Source organism: Schistocerca americana, chromosome 1 (assembly GCF_021461395.2).
Source record: "Schistocerca americana isolate TAMUIC-IGC-003095 chromosome 1, iqSchAmer2.1, whole genome shotgun sequence".
Classification (NCBI taxonomy): domain Eukaryota; kingdom Metazoa; phylum Arthropoda; class Insecta; order Orthoptera; family Acrididae; genus Schistocerca; species Schistocerca americana.
Window position 1 is genome coordinate 26,405,938 of NC_060119.1, and position 20,219 is coordinate 26,426,156.

Here is a 20,219-nt window from a genome sequence, read left to right on the forward strand (position 1 = left end):
CGTCTACATAATGATACCAAACCGAACTAATGGTCATTGTATTGTATCTATTACGAAAGCATGAAAAGGAAAGGCAAAGAAACATTTGGGATTGCAAATAAATTTCCGAGAAAGACTGTACTTACAGTGTCTTTGTGAAATTCACGGTGAGGGTAATTCTGATCATAGAATGAAGGCTTTCACGGCAGGTTTTGTCATCACTTAACATTTCCGCGCTGAGATGCCGATTGTCCTCGGAGGATGCCCTCCGCAGTCGTAGGCGAAACGTCAGGGGAGAGTCTTATGTATGGACCACGGCATCTCAGCCCGGAAATGTTAAGTGATGAGGGTAGTTCTGTTCATTTTTGTAGGCGCGACGAGCGGGAAGTCTAGGGCTGCGAGGAGGCCAACCACTCAGAACAGCAGGAGGGCGGGGGAGCGGCATGCGGCCACTGCCGACTGTGGGCCGACTCCCGGCGGCTTCCTCTGTGTCGGGTCTCAGGGCCCAGGGCGACGCACGCTGACACTACTTGTACAGTGACAGTGGCCGGAGGCAGTTTTCTCGCGAAAGCCTCACGTTCTGAGCGGGAACGCACCAGCCCGGCGTCACGGCTGCGGCGTTCCGTGAACATGGGTGTCGTGCTACACGGGATGGCCGACACAAGGGCGGGCGGGCACCACACGTCGCAGCCCAGTTATCGCGTTCACTTGGCGCCCCGCACTGGAATGCCTGCTGCGCAGAGTCCTGGCGGAGGCTGCGACAGGTCGGTCGGCTGTTGCGTCGGCACACTTTTGTAGTCACTGTCGGCAGTTGGCGAGAAGGAACGGCGTTGGCGCCTGTGTTGACGGAGTACGGTGGTGGGGGTCTAGACGAGTGCCGCCCTTGTTGCAGAGTGACTGCAACTCGTTCGGCCAAACACTCGGTTCCTTTCCTTTTCTCCGCGCTCACGCTTCTGTCGGCCTGCTAGGCGGGGCCCACCTCCGCCGCTACCGGCACGCCGCGCCACGTTGTGCCGTAGTGTCGGCAATGCGAGCGGCTCCGGCCTGTAGGGAGGGCCTCAGCTGAGATTTCAGCAGCCCAGAATCGAAGTGAGGTCTCACAGTAGTAATATCTGTAAAACCACTTCGCCTCCTTAGACGATATCGCGATACTGCATCCCATTATCCACTTGTTTATCGTTTTGTACGTTTCACCTGTTCTCTTCGCGCCCCCATCTGGTAGTGTACAAGCACACTAGAATCCTTCATCTACATTTAACTCTACATGGTGTAACGGGACGCGAAATTAAAGCGTCACCCATCCACAAGGATCAGCTCAGTTTGCACGTGTTTTGTTTATGTATTTGTAATATTTTGTTATATTTGTAACATATTTAAAATTTTGTATTTTTGTTTTGTGTGTTTCATGTTTGGAGAGAGCAGCGCAACTCGCGGAAACAGCATCTTCACTACCGGAACCAGAAAGAAAATTGCTGGCCGCTAGACGTCGCGCGCCGACAGCCAAAGATCCTGTGATCGGGTTGTTGCGTCGAAACTCCAACATTCAAATAAATAAAAATTTGTAATTTTCCATTGTAATGACGTCACAGAATGTTTCGTACATGTTGTATTTTGTTCAGTTCTGTTTTGTCGAGTCTGATGTTCACATCTGTATCTAGCACAAACGAAGAAAATAGAACAGTGTATGCTCTAAAGCTTAAATACGTGTTCGAGAATTATTTATGAAGAGTTACATTATGGAAGAATTATTACTGGATTTTTCCAAGATACTAATTTTCAGAAGAGTTTGATTTCGATTTTTGAATCTTAAAGGTTTTACAGTCTGATTTTAATATGGGAAAAATAAGATAACTTTCAAGAATATAATCTCCAAGAAGAAACAAACGACATCTAAATTTCAAAAGTTTGCGCAAACCAGTTGGACTGACTGACGTAATTTTGTACAAACGACTCAACTGAAGGTGTTTTAGTTACAGTTTCGTTCAAAAATCTTTTATAGAGAACTTTAAAAGAATTTAAATAATTTTTTTGAAGTGTATCGTAAACGACGTAGGTGACAAAGTCCGCACATGGTCACATTTCAAACAAAAATCATTGAGTCATACGCGTCCTTACACTACAATGGATACTCTGCAAATCACATTTAAGTGAGGGTTCATCGAACCACCCTCACTATTCTCTAGTATTCCAATCTCGTTCAGCGTTCGAAAAGGACGTACGAGCTCTGATTTCCCTTATTTTATGGTGATGGTCGTTTCTCCCTAAGTAGGTCGGTGTCAACAAAATATTTTCGCATTCGGGGGAGAAAGTTGGTGATTGGAGTTTCGTGAGAAGATTCCGCCGCAACGAAAAACGCCTTTGTTTTAATGATGTCCACCCAAAATCCTGTATTATTTCAGTGACACTCTCTCCCCTATTTCGCGATAATACAAAACGTACTACTCTTCTTCGAACTTTTTCCCCACACCGCGCAGCAGTATTCTAAAAGACGACGGACAAGCGTACTGCAGGCAGTCTCCTTAGTAGATCTGTTACATTTTTTAAGTGTTCTTCCAATGAAACGCAGTCTTTGGTTAGACTTCCCCACAACATTTTCTGTCCCTTCCAATTTAAATTGCTTGTAATTGTAATTCGTAGGTATTTAGTTAAATTTGCGGCCTTTAGATTTGACTGATTTATCGTATAACCGAAGTTTAAAGGATTCCTTTTAGCACGCACGTGGATGACCTCACACTTTTCGTTAATTAGCCTCAACTGCCAATTTTAGCACCACATAGATATCTTTTATTTTCTGATGACTTTATTAGTCGATAAACGACAGCGTAATTTGTAAACGACGTAAGAGGGCTGTTCATATTGTCTCGCAAATCGTTTATATACATAAGGAACAGCAAAGGGCCGATAACACTATGTTGGGGAAAGCCAGAACTCACTTGTGTTTTACTTGGTGACTTTCTGTCAGTTGCTACTATCAGTGACCTCTCTGACAGGAAATCACGAATTCAGTCACGTAACTGAGACGATAATCCATAAGCATGGAATTTCAGTACAAGCCGCTTGTGTGGTACAGTGTCAAAGCGCTTCCGGAAATCCAGAAATACGGAATCAATCTGAAATCCCTTGTCAAAAGCACTCAGCACTTCATGCGAGTGAAGAGCTAGTTGTGTTTGACAAGAATGATGTTTTCTAAGTCCATGTTTAGTGTGTGTCAATAGACCGTTTTCTTACATGTAATTAATAATGTTCGAACACAATATACGTCCCAAAATCCTGCTGCATATCGACGTTAACGATATGGGCCTGTAATGTAGTGACTTACTCCTTCCACCTTTCTTGAATAGCGATGTGACCTTGAAAGGGTACAGTACCGCCCGACATTGAAAATAGGTACAACATACTTCATTATTTTTGTCAGAACAACACATTTTTTTTTGTAAAATAACTCAATTTAAATTAATACAGCGAAGCCGGATACCAGTGTGGGAAAGAATGACAATTTATTTACTTAATTGATCACATGTGCACTCCCACAAAATAAATCCCTACATCCAGTTTGGTGAGATCTGTGAAATGAATGAATGTATGGTCGTCTGCTAACCGCAGATAGTGAATGTGGATATATGATCATCTTTGAGTCGATCCTTTGGCCACCTTTGGTGGGACCAAAGAGATGAATTTTGCCTGAGCTTTGAGCGCCTGAAATGTGACTGACCAATACGGTAAGAAGGTGCTCCCCCCACCTCGACAGAGATGGGAGAGAACCTCAGGAACGGCCATGTTTCAGCACTCTGCCGCTGGATCTTGTGCTGTTAAGACCTGTTTTAGTTGTGCTCCGTAATGACGAAAGAGTGGAGACATGGTATGCATGAGGAATATTTAAGAGTAGTTTGAAATATTAATTTCTCTATTTCAGGAACTTTTGTGGGGAGAATTAAATGTCAGGCAGGTAATATTAATGTGATTGTAGGAATCTTCGGAAGTGACCAACGGTCACAATGAAACCACGTGTAGCATTAAGTTGAAATACTTCCGTGTGCTTAAGTTAAGCTGAATTACTAGCGTGTGTACAATAAGTTGAAATATTTAAGAAATAGCGTGTGTACCATAAGCTGAAATATTTAAGAAATGGCGTGTGCAGGACTTGAAATTAGAGACGAGTACTTCCACGTGGTGAGTACTGTGTGAGTCTCAAACTGTGTATGAGACAAAAGATAAAGAGAAGTACTCGTCCATGGTATCAGTTGAGGACTCGCGTGTGTGATGTTCTTAATATTACTTTGCATGATATGATTCCGTGTGACGCTTGATTCAAATTCTGAGAGAGAAGCATGGTGAGTCGGCCGTCTATCCAGCAACGCCACTTGGCTTGCATTGCACAGGAAGACGTGCAAATATCTCCAGAGTTCATAGTAGGAAAGTGGAATTATGAAGTGGGGCAGTGTCGTGTGAAACTGGGATAAATATTGATTGAAGTGGGAAAGCTGAAAGTGATAATGTTGTGACTATTCTCTGTGTAGTATTTCATGTTGTAGTGTGATGTATGTCATGTAATTTGGGTATGTGTGGTTTGCATGGGAGAGTAGCGAGGTAGTTTCAAAAGATTAGTGGGTTATGCTTGTTCCTTCGGTACCGCTCGGTCTGGAGGAAAGTTTTAGTGATGATGATTGTGAGAGTCGAAGTGTGAGGTACAATAAAAGATCCACCATCCTATCCAGAAAGTGCACTGTAGCGATAAAAATAATTACGAGACCATAATATAGAGATTCACCATTGTAAAGCCATGCCCACTGGGCGGAATTTCTCACGTGTTATTGTTGTAGGTTATAGAATTTGTGTGTTTAGGTTAGAGAATTTATCGGAATAAATAAGATAGTGAAAAGAAAAATATTGGTGACTTTTCCTTCAAATTGTATGTTGTAATAATGTCCCGAATTTATAATGTGTGCGCCATTCATATTCAGTGCGGTGGCCACGTGTCGATAAAAGCCGTTAAATAAAAGACAAAAAGAAAAAGTGGTATTGCCAGTGCGTAGTGTACAGTCAGAGTTCTGTAAATTACTGATAGTCAGATGCGTGTTTCCGTTGCGTATTAATCATATAGGAGGATAATTTGTAACTTAAGTGTGAGTACTAGAGTTCATGTTACTCGATAAATAAGAATGAATCCACTCGCTTGGCAGACCACTCATCTTGCAGGCCTGACTGCTTGATGCCACAGTATGAGCAAGGCATGTGGGTGCCTCTCAACCTGTGAAACTCTCCAGTCTATACGTACGGATCTTTCGTCAAGCATCAGCATACTCTGAAAAGAACCTAATTGGTATACAGTCTGGGTCAGAAGCTTTGCTTTTATTAAGTGATTTAAGCTGCTTCACTACTCCGAGGGTATATACTTCTACGTTACTCATGTTGATAGGTGTCCTTGATTCGAATTCTAGAATATTACAGTCGTTTGTACCAGGTTCTTGCCAACAGCTGTATCCATTTATATATTCGGCTTACGTTAATATACTTGACTGTTCCATGTACAAATTTATGATCAATTTTGGGTTCCATTTAAAGAAAATAAATGTAACTGAAAATTTTTAGGATGGCATTTACCTACTAAAGAGTCACAATCACCAGAATTCTTTTACATTATCATTTCTGGAGCGGAATTTTGATGAACAAATTTAACGAATAAATTACGTGAGAGGCTAGGCACCACACGTAGGATGTTTATCAGTGCCTTTACGGTATTTCGTTACACCCCTTGTACATTGTCATCATAAACCCACTTGGCTGTGATTTGCATAACATTCTTCGTTCTGCCCGTATCTTGCTTGTTAGTTAACGGTCCTACAGCAGCAAACACACGGCTAGTTTCCGTATACCCCCTGTTAGTCTTATTTGGTACGGGACCCACACGAGTCTTTCTGTAAGCAATCTCCTTTGTAGACTGATCGTACATCCTCAGTAGTCTACCAAGAAACCGAAGACAACTAACTACCTGCTTTATACACGGCTAAGCCTATGTGATGGATACATTCCCTGTAGCACACCCGAGAATTTGTATGAGCTGACAGATTCTAGCTTTTGCTCGTTGATACTGCAGTAATAAGATAGTATATTTTTTTGTTTTGTAGCACGCACAGTTTTACATTTCTGAACGTTTAAAGCAAGCTGACAATGTCTGCACCCCTTTAAAATCTTATCATGGTCTGTACTGGATTATACACCGAGGGGAAAAAATTTATGTAGATATAGTAAGATGGTATATGTCCTTTTGGACATGTCCGAAAGAACAGATACTATCGGTGACCATGTAGATCGTTAGAATGAAATTACAATGAAATGAACACCGTTAGCTGCTGACAGGCGTTGACATACGTCAACGGGGACAGATGAATATGTGTGCCCCGCTCGGGGCTCGAACCCGGTATCTCCCGCTTAGATGGCTGACGCTCTGTCCATCTGAGCGACCGAGGACACACAGGATAACGCGACTGCAGGGATTTATCTCTGGCACGCCTCCCGCGAAACACACATTCTCAACGTATTGTCCCGCACTACATTCGTAGTGCCCCCGCCCATTATACTCGTTACTCGCATCGCGTAGCCGATTCCCGTAAGAGTTCGGGCACTGTTTGTGTATTCGCACAGAAGAAGGAGATGGTAAAAGTGGCCGGTGAACCTTCTTTAGGACAAGATGTAGTGTAACTGCGCTCGGATACCATATAACAAACCATGCAGTTCTCACAAGTAAATATCCGTATAACATAAACTACAAGCGAAACCCGTACTGCGAAAAGTGCCACCTCGTCGGTACGTTGACAGAGACTTCAATACGCAGTGATCGCATCCTGGTACAGAAGTGGATGTCCGAAAGAACAGATACCATCTTGGTATATATGTAGTTAAGGCTCATCGGCCACTTTACCATCTTCTTCTTCTGTGCGAATGCACAAACAGTGCCTGAACTCTTACGGAAATCGGCAACACGCTGCGAGTAACGAGTATAATGGGCGGGGGCACTACGAATGTAGTGCGGGACAATACGTTGAGAATGTGGGCCTCGCGGGAGGCGTGCCAGAGATAAATCCCTGCAGTCGCGCTATCCTCTGTGTCCTCGGTGGCTCAGATGGATAGAGCGTCTGTCATGTAAGCAGGAGATCCCGGGTTCGAGCCCCGAGCGGGGTACACACATTCATCTGTTCCCGTTGACGTATGTCAACGCCTGTCAGCAGCTAACGGTGTTCATTTCACTGTAGTTAATGCAGAGTAATGAAGTTTCGGAAATATATTTGTCTAGGTAACAAACGTTGCAAGTTCGAGATAAGCCACTGCAAATGTGAAATAGTAGTACATTTATAACTGATGTAACCGTAACAATGTTGAACGCAAACTTGCAAACATACATGCGGTGCGCTGTACAGGTGGCGGCCGCCAGTTTGTGGGACAGAGTTGGATGCCTGTTGAACTCGGTAGGCCAGCACCGGCGAGGTCGAGGCTGGCTGTGGCTGGCGTCGGAGTCGGCGTCGTCGTCCCGTGTCGTGCCGTATGCGCAGTTGAAGACAGGTCTGGTGGTCGAGCAGGCCGAGGCAACGCGTCCACCACTCTGTAGAGCGTGTTGGTTCACAACAGCGGCATGTGGCCGAGCGTTACCGAGTTGGTTAACGCCCAGGTCGAATCACCAGACTGACGAACAAATTTGCAGTCGGGGTGCTCCTGCTGTCATAAAGAAATGACACGCCAGACCATAACGCCACATACCGGTCCAGTGCGTTTAGCACGCAGACAGGCTGCTTGAAGGCCCTCATCTGGCCGCCTCCTAACCAGCATACAGTCATCACCGTCACAGAGGCAGAACCAACTTTTGTCAGACCTCAACCCTGCTCACCAGAGACATCTCACTTCACACCACTGAAGTCGTTAAGGGCGGTGGTTTGGCGTTAGAGAAACACACTCTGTAGGGCGTCTGGCTCGGAGCTGTCCTCGAAGTGGCCGATTTGAAACAGTTCGCTGTGTAACCAGGGGCCAACCGCTGCTCAGCCTGCTGCTGCAGATGCACTACGGTGCACAGGAGCCGTGCGCGAGACACCGTGGTCCCCCCTCTCGGTGATGCCACGTGGCCATCCTCCGCGACCACTGCTGCCGGCAATCGCGTACAGCGGCTGCACGCGAGCCGAGACTTTCTGCGGTACTGGAGAAGCAACATCCATCCAGCTTCTCATTCAGACTCAGTGAGGTGTTGATAATGGCGTCTTTGTCACCCTAAAGGCGTTCTTGACTAACGTCAACTCACCGCGTTGTCTAACTAACTCTGACGACCGTTGTATTTAAGGCAAACCTTATTTGAAATCTCATAATGGCGTTGCTAGCGCCAGTCCTTTGCGATTAGAACGAAATTTGAATTGACGTCATCTTTAAGACATGGAAACACGCCTGCCAACTTTCGTTTATGTCGTCCAGCTCCTTCCTGGTGTCGCTACTTTTCTTCCGTCAGTGTAGACAACTGCATCATCTACATCTACATCTACATTGATACTCCGCAAGCCACCCAACGGTGTGTGGCGGAGGGCACTTTACGTGCCACTGTCATTACCTCCCTTTCCTGTTCCAGTCGCGTATGGTTCGCGGGAAGAACGACTGTCTGAAAGCCTCCGTGCGCGCTCTAATCTCTCTAATTTTACATTCGTGATCTCCTCGGGAAGTATAAGTAGGGGGAAGCAATATATTCGATACCTCATCCAGAAACGCACCCTCTCGAAACCTGGCGAGCAAGCTACACCGCGATGCAGAGCGCCTCTCTTGCAGAGTCTGCCACTTGAGTTTTTTAAACATCTCCGTAACGCTATCACGGTTACCAAATAACCCAGTGACGAAACGCGCCGCTCTTCTTTGGATCTTCTCTATCTCCTCCGTCAACCCGATCTGGTACGGATCCCACACTGATGAGCAATACTCAAGTATAGGTCGAACGAGTGTTTTGTAAGCCACCTCCTTTGTTGATGGACTACATTTTCTAAGCACTCTCCCAATGAATCTCAACCTGGTACCCGCCTTACCAACAATTAGTTTTATATGATCATTCCACTTCAAATCGTTCCGTACGCATACTCCCAGATATTTTACAGAAGTAACTGCTACCAGTGTTTGTTCCGCTATCATATAATCATACAATAAAGGATCCTTCTTTCTATGTATTCGCAATACATTACATTTGTCTATGTTAAGGGTCAGTTGCCACTCCCTGCACCAAGTGCCTATCCGCTGCAGATCTTCCTGTATTTCGCTACAATTTTCTAATGCAGCAACTTCTCTGTATACTACAGCATCATCCGCGAAAAGCCGCATGGAACTTCCGACACTATCTACTAAGTCATTTATATATATTGTGAAAAGCAATGGTCCCATAACACTCCCCTGTGGCACGCCAGAGGTTACTTTAACGTCTGTAGACGTCTCTCCATTGATAACAACATGCTGTGTTCTGTTTGCCAAAAACTCCTCAATCCAGCCACACAGCTGGTCTGATATTCCGTAGGCTCTTACTTTGCTTATCAGGCGACAGTGAGGAACTGTATCGAACGCCTTCCGGAAGTCAAGAAAAATAGCATCTACCTGGGAGCCTGTATCTAATATTTTCTGGGTCTCATGAACAAATAAGGCGAGTTGGGTCTCACACGATCGCTGTTTCCGGAATCCATGTTGATTCCTACATAGTAGATTCTGGGTTTCCAGAAATGACATGATACGCGAGCAAAAAACATGTTCTAAAATTCTACAAGAGATCGACGTAAGAGATATAGGTCTATAATTTTGCGCATCTGCTCGACGACCCTTCTTGAAGACTGGGACTATGTGTGCTCTTTTCCAATCATTTGGAACCCTCCGTTCCTCTAGAGACTTGCGGTACACGGCTGTTAGAAGGGGGGCAAGTTCTTTCGCGTACTCTGTGTAGAATCGAATTGGTATCCCGTCAGGTCCAGTGGACTTTCCTCTATTGAGTGATTCCAGTTGCTTTTCTATTCCTTGGACACTTATTTCGATGTCAGCCATTTTTTCGTTTGTGCGAGGATTTAGAGAAGGAACTGCAGTGCGGTCTTCCTCTGTGAAACAGCTTTGGAAAAAGGTGTTTAGTATTTCAGCTTTACGCGTGTCATCCTCTGTTTCAATGCCATCATCATCCCGTAGTGTCTGGATATGCTGTTTCGAGCCACTTACTGATTTAACGTAAGACCAGAACTTCCTAGGATTTTCTGTCAAGTCGGTACATAGAATTTTACTTTCGAATTCAATGAACGCTTCACGCATAGCCCTCCTTACGCTAACTTTGACATCGTTTAGCTTCTGTTTGTCTGAGAGGTTTTGGCTGCGTTTAAACTTGGAGTGGAGCTCTCTTTGCTTTCGCAGTAGTTTCCTAACTTTGTTGTTGTACCACGGTGGGTTTTTCCCGTCCCTCACAGTTTTACTCGGCACGTACCTGTCTAAAACGCATTTTACGATTGCCTTGAACTTTTTCCATAAACACTCAACATTGTCAGTGTCGGAACAGAAATTTTCGTTTTGATCTGTTAGGTAGTCTGAAATCTGCCTTCTATTACTCTTGCTAAACAGATAAACCTTCCTCCCTTTTTTTATATTCCTATTAACTTCCATATTCAGGGATGCTGCAACGGCCTTATGATCACTGATTCCCTGTTCTGTACATACAGATTCGAAAAGTTCGGGTCTGTTTGTTATCAGTAGGTCCAATATGTTATCTCCACGAGTCGGTTCTCTGTTTAATTGCTCGAGGTAATTTTCGGATAGTGCACTCAGTATAATGTCACTCGATGCTCTGTCCCTACCACCCGTCCTAAACATCTGAGTGTCCCAGTCTGTATCTGGTAATTTGAAATCTCCACCTAAGACTATAACATGCTGAGAAAATTTATGTGAAATGTATTCCAAATTTTCTCTCAGTTGTTCTGCCACTAATGCTGCTGAGTCGGGAGGTCGGTAAAAGGAGCCAATTATTAACCTAGTTCGGTTGTTTAGTGTAACCTCCACCCATAATAATTCACAGGAACTATCCACTTCTACTTCACTACAGGATAAACTACTACTAACAGCGATGAACACTCCACCACCGGTTGCATGCAATCTATCCTTTCTAAACACCGTCTGTACCTTTGTAAAAATTTCGGCAGAATTTATCTCTGGCTTAAGCCAGCTTTCTGTACCTATAACGATTTCAGCTTCGGTGCTTTCTATCAGCGCTTGAAGTTCCGGTACTTTACCAACGCAGCTTCGACAGTTGACAATTACAATACCGATTGCTGCTTGGTCCCCGCATGTCCTGACTTTGCCCCGCACCCGTTGAGGCTGTTGCCCTTTCTGTACTTGCCCAATGCCATCTAACCTAAAAAACCGCCCAGCCCACGCCACACAACCCCTGCTACCCGTGTAGCCGCTTGTTGCGTGTAGTGGACTCCTGACCTATCCAGCGGAACCCGAAACCCCACCACCCTATGGCGCAAGTCGAGGAATCTGCAGCCCACACGGTCGCAGAACCGTCTCAGCCTCTGATTCAGACCCTCCACTCGGCTCTGTACCAAAGGTCCGCAGTCAGTCCTGTCGACGATGCTGCAGATGGTGAGCTCTGCTTTCACCCCGCTAGCGAGACTGGCAGTCTTCACCAAATCAGATAGCCGCCGGAAGCCAGAGAGGATTTCCTCCGATCCATAGCGACACACATCATTGGTGCCGACATGAGCGACCACCCGCAGATGGGTGCACCCTGTACCCTTCATGGCATCCGGAAGGACCCTTTCCACATCTGGAATGACTCCCCCCGGTATGCACACGGAGTGCACATTGGTTTTCTTCCCCTCTCTTGCTGCCATTTCCCTAAGGGGCCCCATTACGCGCCTGACGTTGGAGCTCCCAACTACCAGTAAGCCCACCCTCTGCGACTGCCCGGATCTTGCAGACTGAGGGGCAACCTCTGGAACAGGACAAGCAGCCATGTCAGGCCGAAGATCAGTATCAGCCTGAGACAGAGCCTGAAACCGGTTCGTCAGACAAACTGGAGAGGCTTTCCGTTCAGCCCTCCGGAATCTCTTTCGCCCCCTGCCACACCTTGAAACGACCTCCCACTCTACCACAGGTGAGGGATCAGCCTCAATGCGGGCAGTATCCCGGGCAACCACAGTCGTAGTCCGATCAGGGGATGCGTGGGACGAGCTGGCCGTCTCCGACAAACCCCCATCCCGACCACCACAGTGATGCCCATTGGCAACAGCCTCAAGCTGTGTGACCGAAGCCAACACTGCCTGAAGCTGGGTGCGAAGGGATGCCAACTCAGCCTGCATCCGAACACAGCAGTTGCAGTCCCTATCCATGCTAAAAACTGTTTTGCTAAGAACGTCTGAACTAATCTACAGAGAGCGCAAACAAATCGACAAAATTTAAACGGTTATTAAAATACAAGATTGCCTAGTAAATGCAGTAATGCTGCTACTTGCGCACTGCTGACACCGCTCGGCGGCGGAAGGTGACTAAGCGAAATTACACTATTCAGGTACTAAAACACGATGCTACACTCTCAAATACTATAATACGCCCGAAATTTATGAATTAAACAATGCAAGAACCAAAAACACGCAAAGAAATTAAGAATTAAACTATGTAACAAATGAGTGAGCATCATGTGTGAAAAGGATAATAATATATACAACATGAACAGCAAGAACCTCAGCACACTTCCCTGCGTCACAGCAGAAGTTACTTCTACATCTGTCGATGAATCTCCATCCAAGACAACGTGCTCGGTCGCCCTATCACCAAATCCTCAACCCTGTACAAATCTTGCTTAATAACCAATATGATCGTAGGGTGATGGAGGGGGGGGGGGGGAGGTGAGTCAAATTCTTTCGGGAATCGAGAAGTAATTCATCTCTAGTGGTGCCTGGAGTCACGGTTTTGAGGATTTCATGTGAGAAAAGTGGGAGTTTGGTTTCACACGATCGATGTTTTCGGAATCCATGCTGACTGGCATGGAGGAGGTAATTCCTTTCGAGATGCCTCATTATGTTTGAGCTCAGAATATGTATTACAATTGTACAACAAGTTGAATTCGTGGTTGTTGGACGATGATTTTGTAAATCGCTTTTGGCACTCTTCTTGTACAGAGCCGTAACCTGAGCTTTTTTGCCGCTATTGGGCACTGTTTTTCGTTCGAGCGGTCTGTGGTAGATCATGGTTCAAGAGGGGGCTAACTTAGCTGCAAAGTCGATATAAAATCTAATAGAGATTCCATTACGCTACAAGAGTGCGAAAAAATAGCGACCCTTCGAGCAAAGGACAGATGACTTTAGATAGATGAGCTAATCACGAACGTGTATGCTTCTCAAATCATTACAGCCACAATGATTTTGTAAAAAGTGACAAAACTGTTACATTTATTTTAGGTATCTTCTGTCGTAAGCACCTCACACCTAACTATGAATGTTAAAACTGTTCGGACATTATGTTCTGAACGAAAGGAGGCCAAATGCTGCGAAACTACAGAAGTGCGTAGGCTGCTTTATTTCAGAGATCCACGTCAGTGTGAAAGGCCGCTACTTACCGAGAGATGAGTAACGAGTAGCTGCAAGTTTTGTGGCTTCTCATTCCTGCACGAGGGTGGGCTCACGTGTTGCTGAGGCTGTTTTGACTACGCCGCAGGAATTTCGCTGGCGAGCCCTTACACATCCTCTATAGAGTGCCGATCTCTCCCTACGCGATTTCCATACTTTAGTAGCCCCTCAGAAGAACACTCGCGGCTGTCGATTTGCACAGGACGAACAGGTACACGCCTGGCTACAATCGTGCTCTCGCAGGCAACCGGAAACATTTCTCCATGAGGGAATTGAACGTCAGTGGGTTAAATGTATGAACAATTATGGCGATTACTTTCAAATAATAGACGGTTTACTTAATTTTTTTCCAGCTGTCTCGTTTCCATTTGACTGCCCCGCATACAATGCAGTACAGTATAAACGAGGTTGCACAAATATTCCATCAGACCCTGATAAGGTCTTGTCAGTCTTGCAGAGATTGGCAGCTTGCTTGAAACGTTCAGAATTGTAAAATTGTGCACTTCACAAAACGGAAACAGGTAGACCTATGAATATAGTATCAGTAAGGCAAAGGCGGACTCGGTAAACTCAAAGAGATACCTGTGTGTAACACGCAGTAAGGAGTACCTGCAGTGCCCGTGTGGTACGGTGTACATGAACGCATGTCTGAAGTAGCACGCAGTACTGCCAATAACAGACGTATGAAATGAATTAAGTGTACTCGTACTTGAATATACTATGAGACGAGGAGGAAGCCAAAAACGTTTGCGCTACGTAATGGGAGAGAGCACGGCAGGAAAATTCTCTTCTCGTTTCAAGAGGGATCGTTTTGACACCAGTGACCCTCCGCGTCCAGGAAGACCTCCAGGGGTTGATGAAGATCGTTTATACGCGTTAATTTACAATAATTCACGTCAGTGTACTCGAAAGCTGGCAGTTGTGATGAAATCTGATCATTCTACCGTCGTTCCACATTTGAATGCAATGGAGAAGCTTCAAAAATTGGGTGTATGGGTACCGCATGCTCTAAGCCAACATCACAAAAATCAAGGTGTGACCATATGCGCGTCTTTGCCTGCTCGTCATTAACTGGCTAGTGAATGTCACCGACCATTCCTATGCTGCATCGTTACTGGTGACGACATATGGTGTCTTTATTCTAAGATGAGGATAGGAAAGAAATGATTGAGCCCAACCAAAGCAGCAAGACCCTCTACACAAGATACTGCTATGCATCTGGTGGAGCAGCGGCGGTGTGCTGTACTACGAACTGTTTCTCCAAGGCGTAACCATCACTGCCGACATCTATTCTCAACAACTGGAACGTCTTGCAGACTCAAGTCCAAGAACAACAACGAGGAAGTGTGCGTGAAGCGACGCTACCCCACGATAACGCCCGCACGCATTCTGCTACACTGACAAAAAAACGCTATACAGGAGTTGACTTGGCAAGACATCCCGCACGTATCTTATCCACTTAATCTTGCACCCTCGGATTTTCACCGTTTCCGCTCTCTATCGACGCAACTTCGAGGACAGTCCTTTCCGAATGTAAATGCCCTCCGAACAAGGCTTGACGATTTCTTCGCCACAAAACCACGTGAAATAGTTATACCAACGTTGGCAGATTGTTGTAAATACTGAAGAAGAATATATTATTGATGACCAAAGTCTCTGTTATGGGTACTAAAGGAAAAACGCTGCGGACCTATGCACGAACCCACTGTTCAAGTTTCGAACAACATCAAACAAGACATCACCTTCTCATACCAAGCACGTTTCAGCAGAGGGGAAGACCCATGGAAACACTATCCACAAATTGTCATAATATTGACGGTGTCTCGAACGGCGGTATGACAACCACAGAGAAACGCCCAAAATTCGAGGACGCTGTTGCTGCCATCTTGAAACAAATAATGAACTGAGAGCCGTTTGATTGAGTTCATTCCGTCGGCCGTGGTAGCCGTGCGGTTGTAGGCGCTACAGTCTGGAGCCGAGCGACCGCTACGGCCGCAGGTTCGAATCCTGTCTCGGGCATGGATGTCCTTAGGTTAGTTAGGTTTAATTAGTTCTAAGTTCTAGGCGACTAATGACCTCAGAAGCTAAGTAGCATAGTGTTCAGAGCCATTTGAACCATTGAGTTCATTCCGTTTGTGTTTTTGCGTTGGAGAAATGTCTCATCCGGGAACAGAAGCGACTGTGGCGCAATAGCGACGCAAGTATTTTCCGTGTCAACAGGCTCACCTCTGCAGAAGGTCCCCACACCGGTTGGTGTTCATCCATGTTAAGTATGTGACACTGAGGGCAAAGTGTAGAATCTGCCATATTAATGTCACGTAGCCAGAGTTGCTTCCTTCATGTGTTTGTCATTGACAACCAGAGTCCGTGTCGTACGATCTTTCGTGACGAGGACGACACAGTGCACGGAACGCCGTAACACACGTCAATTAATCTCAGGATGCTGGCTCTCCACAGTGTTCCAGATGTTACCCCCTCATCATTAGACGATACGCGTTACATGCGTTAGGAGTCCAGGTACGAGGTAAGGCTGCTTGGACATAACTGTATTCGATGTAAGAGTTCTTAAAGTGTGGGAGGGAAGTAGAAATATGAGCTATTGCAGTGGGAGTCACTCCGGAAGGAGGAGATCTCCCAAAACAACAGCCTGATGGTAGGTCCACAACTCAATCTTCACGCAGATACAGAGTGCAGCCTCTCTAACATGGACGTTGACTTGGCCAAGCCTTACTTTCCGAGGGCAAGAGTAGTTGTACCATAACGAATTTTAAAGATAAGACCCGCACTCACAAAATAAACCAATGTTGCCACCAACCTTTTCACCATCGACTTCGGTATCAGATGTGGGGCAAATTCGTACCCTAGATGCCAGATGAGTGTTAATAAAGTCAACCTGTTGTATCATGTCCATAGCTTAGAGCAGATTACTACGGTCGCTCATGCAGACCACTTGAAGAAAGTATTTACAGTTAGCTGTGGCCGTTCTCCGTATGTCACGTGGAAAGTAATTCCGAAGCATTTAAGTGTGTCGATCGACCGCATCAGAGCCACACTCCCTTTCAGAAGACTACTGCCAATGTCCAAAGAACCAGACTTCTTCAAATTCATACGACTGCCCACAGCAGTTCCATATGGAGTGATTCCAGCACCATATGCACTCAATTTCTAGTCCAAGCCGAAGAAGGTGATCCTTGTACGCCTAGCAGTGTATGTCCCCTCATTGCAAAACCAGTTAACCAGCTTGACAATCTGTATAACAGTCGCTCAAGAGCAATGGAAAAAAGGATCGTGGACAATGGACAAAGTTGCTGGACCAATTGCGAATTAAGAACATGACCAACAGGACATCCATTGGTCAGGACCTGTGACGAGGCACCCATAGAAAGCGCATGATGTTATGGTGATGTCACTTCCACATAATAGCCGTGGCTCAGCCTATCAAAGGTTTGGTCAAAGTCTGCCAACACCAAGGTGCATCGAAAGCGGCATATCGCTGCTAGAGCGATAACATCGTGATAGTCACAGTCTGTATGTTACTGTCCCCACCAAGACACATTTGATCCAGAGGTATAACTTCAGGTACGACGTCCTTGAGACGTGCCGTGAGGAGCTGGATGAAAATTTTAATCACAATTCAACATGATCAATGACTGCACAGCTTCTGGAGCGGTATAATCTGTACTTCCACGGAGGCAGGAAGGGGTGTAATGTCAGGGTGCATCAGTTCTTCGTACTAGCAATCCAAGGAGGGGTCATAATGCCGTGGAATGCGCGATAAAACTCCAGGGATAACCGCCTGGGCCCAGTGTCTTGTTGACGGATCCATTACAGACAGCGTGACTGAGAGCATCAGGCGTAACTGGTCTGGACAGCAGCCCCTTAAAGAGCACCAGGCGAAGACTGCAGGACTCCGTCCATAGCTCCCTCAAGGCAGTGTCGTGTAAGTGAGACAATCTGCGCCTTTACCCTCTGAATGAGCCTGTCGGCCAAGGAACAGAGAGGTCCCAGAGCAGCGTGGAATAAAATTCCAAAGTATTTCTATGTCAATACACCTTGTCCCGACGATATTGTATCACTGTGCGATTCAAAGTAGGCTTAGCACATTCAAGCCACCATCAAAGGGTACATTAGAAGGCATCTTTCACAGGTGGTCCATGTTTCCTCTGTTAACTTCCGATCCTGGAGAAGTGCGACATACAACTTCTGCATGCCTCGACCATACCCCACTCTCTTCCATTAGAGAGATGTGCATATGTACGTGATATGCTCAGAGATGGGAAACAGACATTGTCAAGACGACTCGACAAATGTCTTGTAACATACGTACATCCACTTTGATCACCGTGCACTCATTCCCATGTATCAGCGAGATTCAAAGCACTATCAGTCGTAGTTCAAGACAGCGGTTATAATAATGTTACACAGTTGAAGTCTCCATCAAGCAGAACGTGGTTGTAGCAGCTCGTGAACAAAGGGACGATGTCTTCCAAATGAAACTGTAATCATTCCCATCGCTTTTCCGAGCCACAGGTGGGGTAAAAATTGATGAGTCAGACATCACGGAAACTCTCCATGAGAGGCCTGGGTGATGACACATAAACCACATCTTCAAAAACGATCCCCTCCCAGAGGAGTATTGCCATCCCACTATGACCTTCAGTGGATGGCATAGCATAGCCATTGCTTCCATATAAAGCCTGAAACCTGTCAAGGCGAACGTCATGCAGGAGGGCAATGTCGATGTCTGACGCCCGCAACATTTGGTGGAGACAGGGAAGTTTAGCCTGTGTCCCAATCGTGTAGACATTTACGGAGCCAATCCTATAAGCCTCTGGAGATATTGCAGTTGTAGTGACGCTACAGGACGATTCCATCTAAATCCCCAGTCGATTAAGATTTATTGGTTGCTGCAGTAACTGCAGTTATTTCAATGTTTGTTGGTCCATCTTCAACATCATTCACCCATGCAGCAGTGCATGGGCCCAGATCATCCAGCAGAGCCTCTGTAGTACCTGAGGGCGACTCAGAGGAAGACAGGCGACATCTCACATGATATCCATTGATGGTAGGCACGTCGCTAGGTTCCGACCCTGAAACAGGAGATGGCCATGATGATCCACCACAGGAGCATCCAATAGCAGAAGGTTTTGGTAGAGAGGATTAGTATCGTACATTGGTTGTGGCTGGTAGGTGTCTGACGGAATATGCTGATGCTTCTTATGTCTCTTCGGTTACCGTTGTTTATGTACCTGTACTTCAGTATTCGAGGATGTTTGCAGGTTCCGATGGATAGAGACGAAGGTAGTGGGTAGGTCCAACCGTGGAGTCAACGTCCATCTCTCCCTACAGAACCTTCCCCACTGCCCATCAGCACAAGTGGAGTAAGAGGCATAGACGAAATTCCCTCCAAGATGTGCAGACAGTGGATTGGAGTCATTCCAGAGGATTTCGTCATATGCCAGTGGAAGCATTGTCAGTGTAGTCGGAACCAGTGCATTCCCAGGTGGCAATTGCATGATCCTCCTTTGTATACATTCTGAGTGACCATCTCCCTCTCAGCCACAGCCCAAGCACATATTTGGCTGTCGGTTACAGATTACAAGGTCATGGCGACCGTCAATATATAAATAGGATGGCACGTGTTTGGTCAATTCAGTACGGCCTTGCCTCACTCCATCGAGGGCTGTGTACATAGTGAAGCAAGCCCACTTCTCCATATGGGTGGAGCGCAGGAATCACTATCGCCCGGAGTCCTAGTCCTACATGGTCTACATCCATCTCTCCAATATCACCACCTGAATGATGGAACTTGAAACAGCTCATATTGTCATTTAGAATCTTGATACACGCTGTGCACTTTAGTAACTTGAGGTGTGGATAGGTGTATGCCAACACGATCGTAATAATCAATAACATCTTTGAGAAATTGTTCGATTTCTTGTGGTTTTCGACTTGCATGTTCTCTCGAAAAACTGGGCTTCAGTGTCGATGTACGATACAAGTAGACCCTTGTCCTTCAGAAGGAAATACAGTAATACGTGGGGAGGCGCTGGCGCCAGTCGCTTTCTCCGTTCGATTCACCCGGATCGATTGATTCCCTCTGGCGTTGCCTATCTTTGCCTCGTTGGCCGGTGGTGGAGCTGGTGGGATGGCGGGCAGACTGGGTTTTGCCTTTGCAACGGCCGGTACTTGTCCGTGTCGCTTCTCAGAGAGTGAAACTTGTGTTTGCGTGGAGTTAGCTGGATTTGACCAGTGTACGTGGCTCGGAGTGCGGAAGCGGGCCTGTTATTGCAAGTTCTTGAGGCGTGACTGGGCCATGGTCTTCTACACAGGAGGCTGAGCAATGCGTTATTCATTTTGGATAGTGGATTAGAACTATGTACCACGCAGCTGCCTATTGAGGAAGTAGACATTCAAGCTTTCTAGTTTTGCACTCGGGCCTACCCGTGTTATCACGAGCTTCTACCTTTTCTTATGAGTGCCAATATTGTGTTGGAACTGCGACGCACTGGTGTAAGAATATTGTGGTTTGTCTTATCGTTGTCCTTTTAAGAGTAGTCTGTTTGTGCTGGGCCAATTTTATATATTTTGAAATTTGAGGTCTACAGTTAATTCTTTTAACCATTTATAATTTGC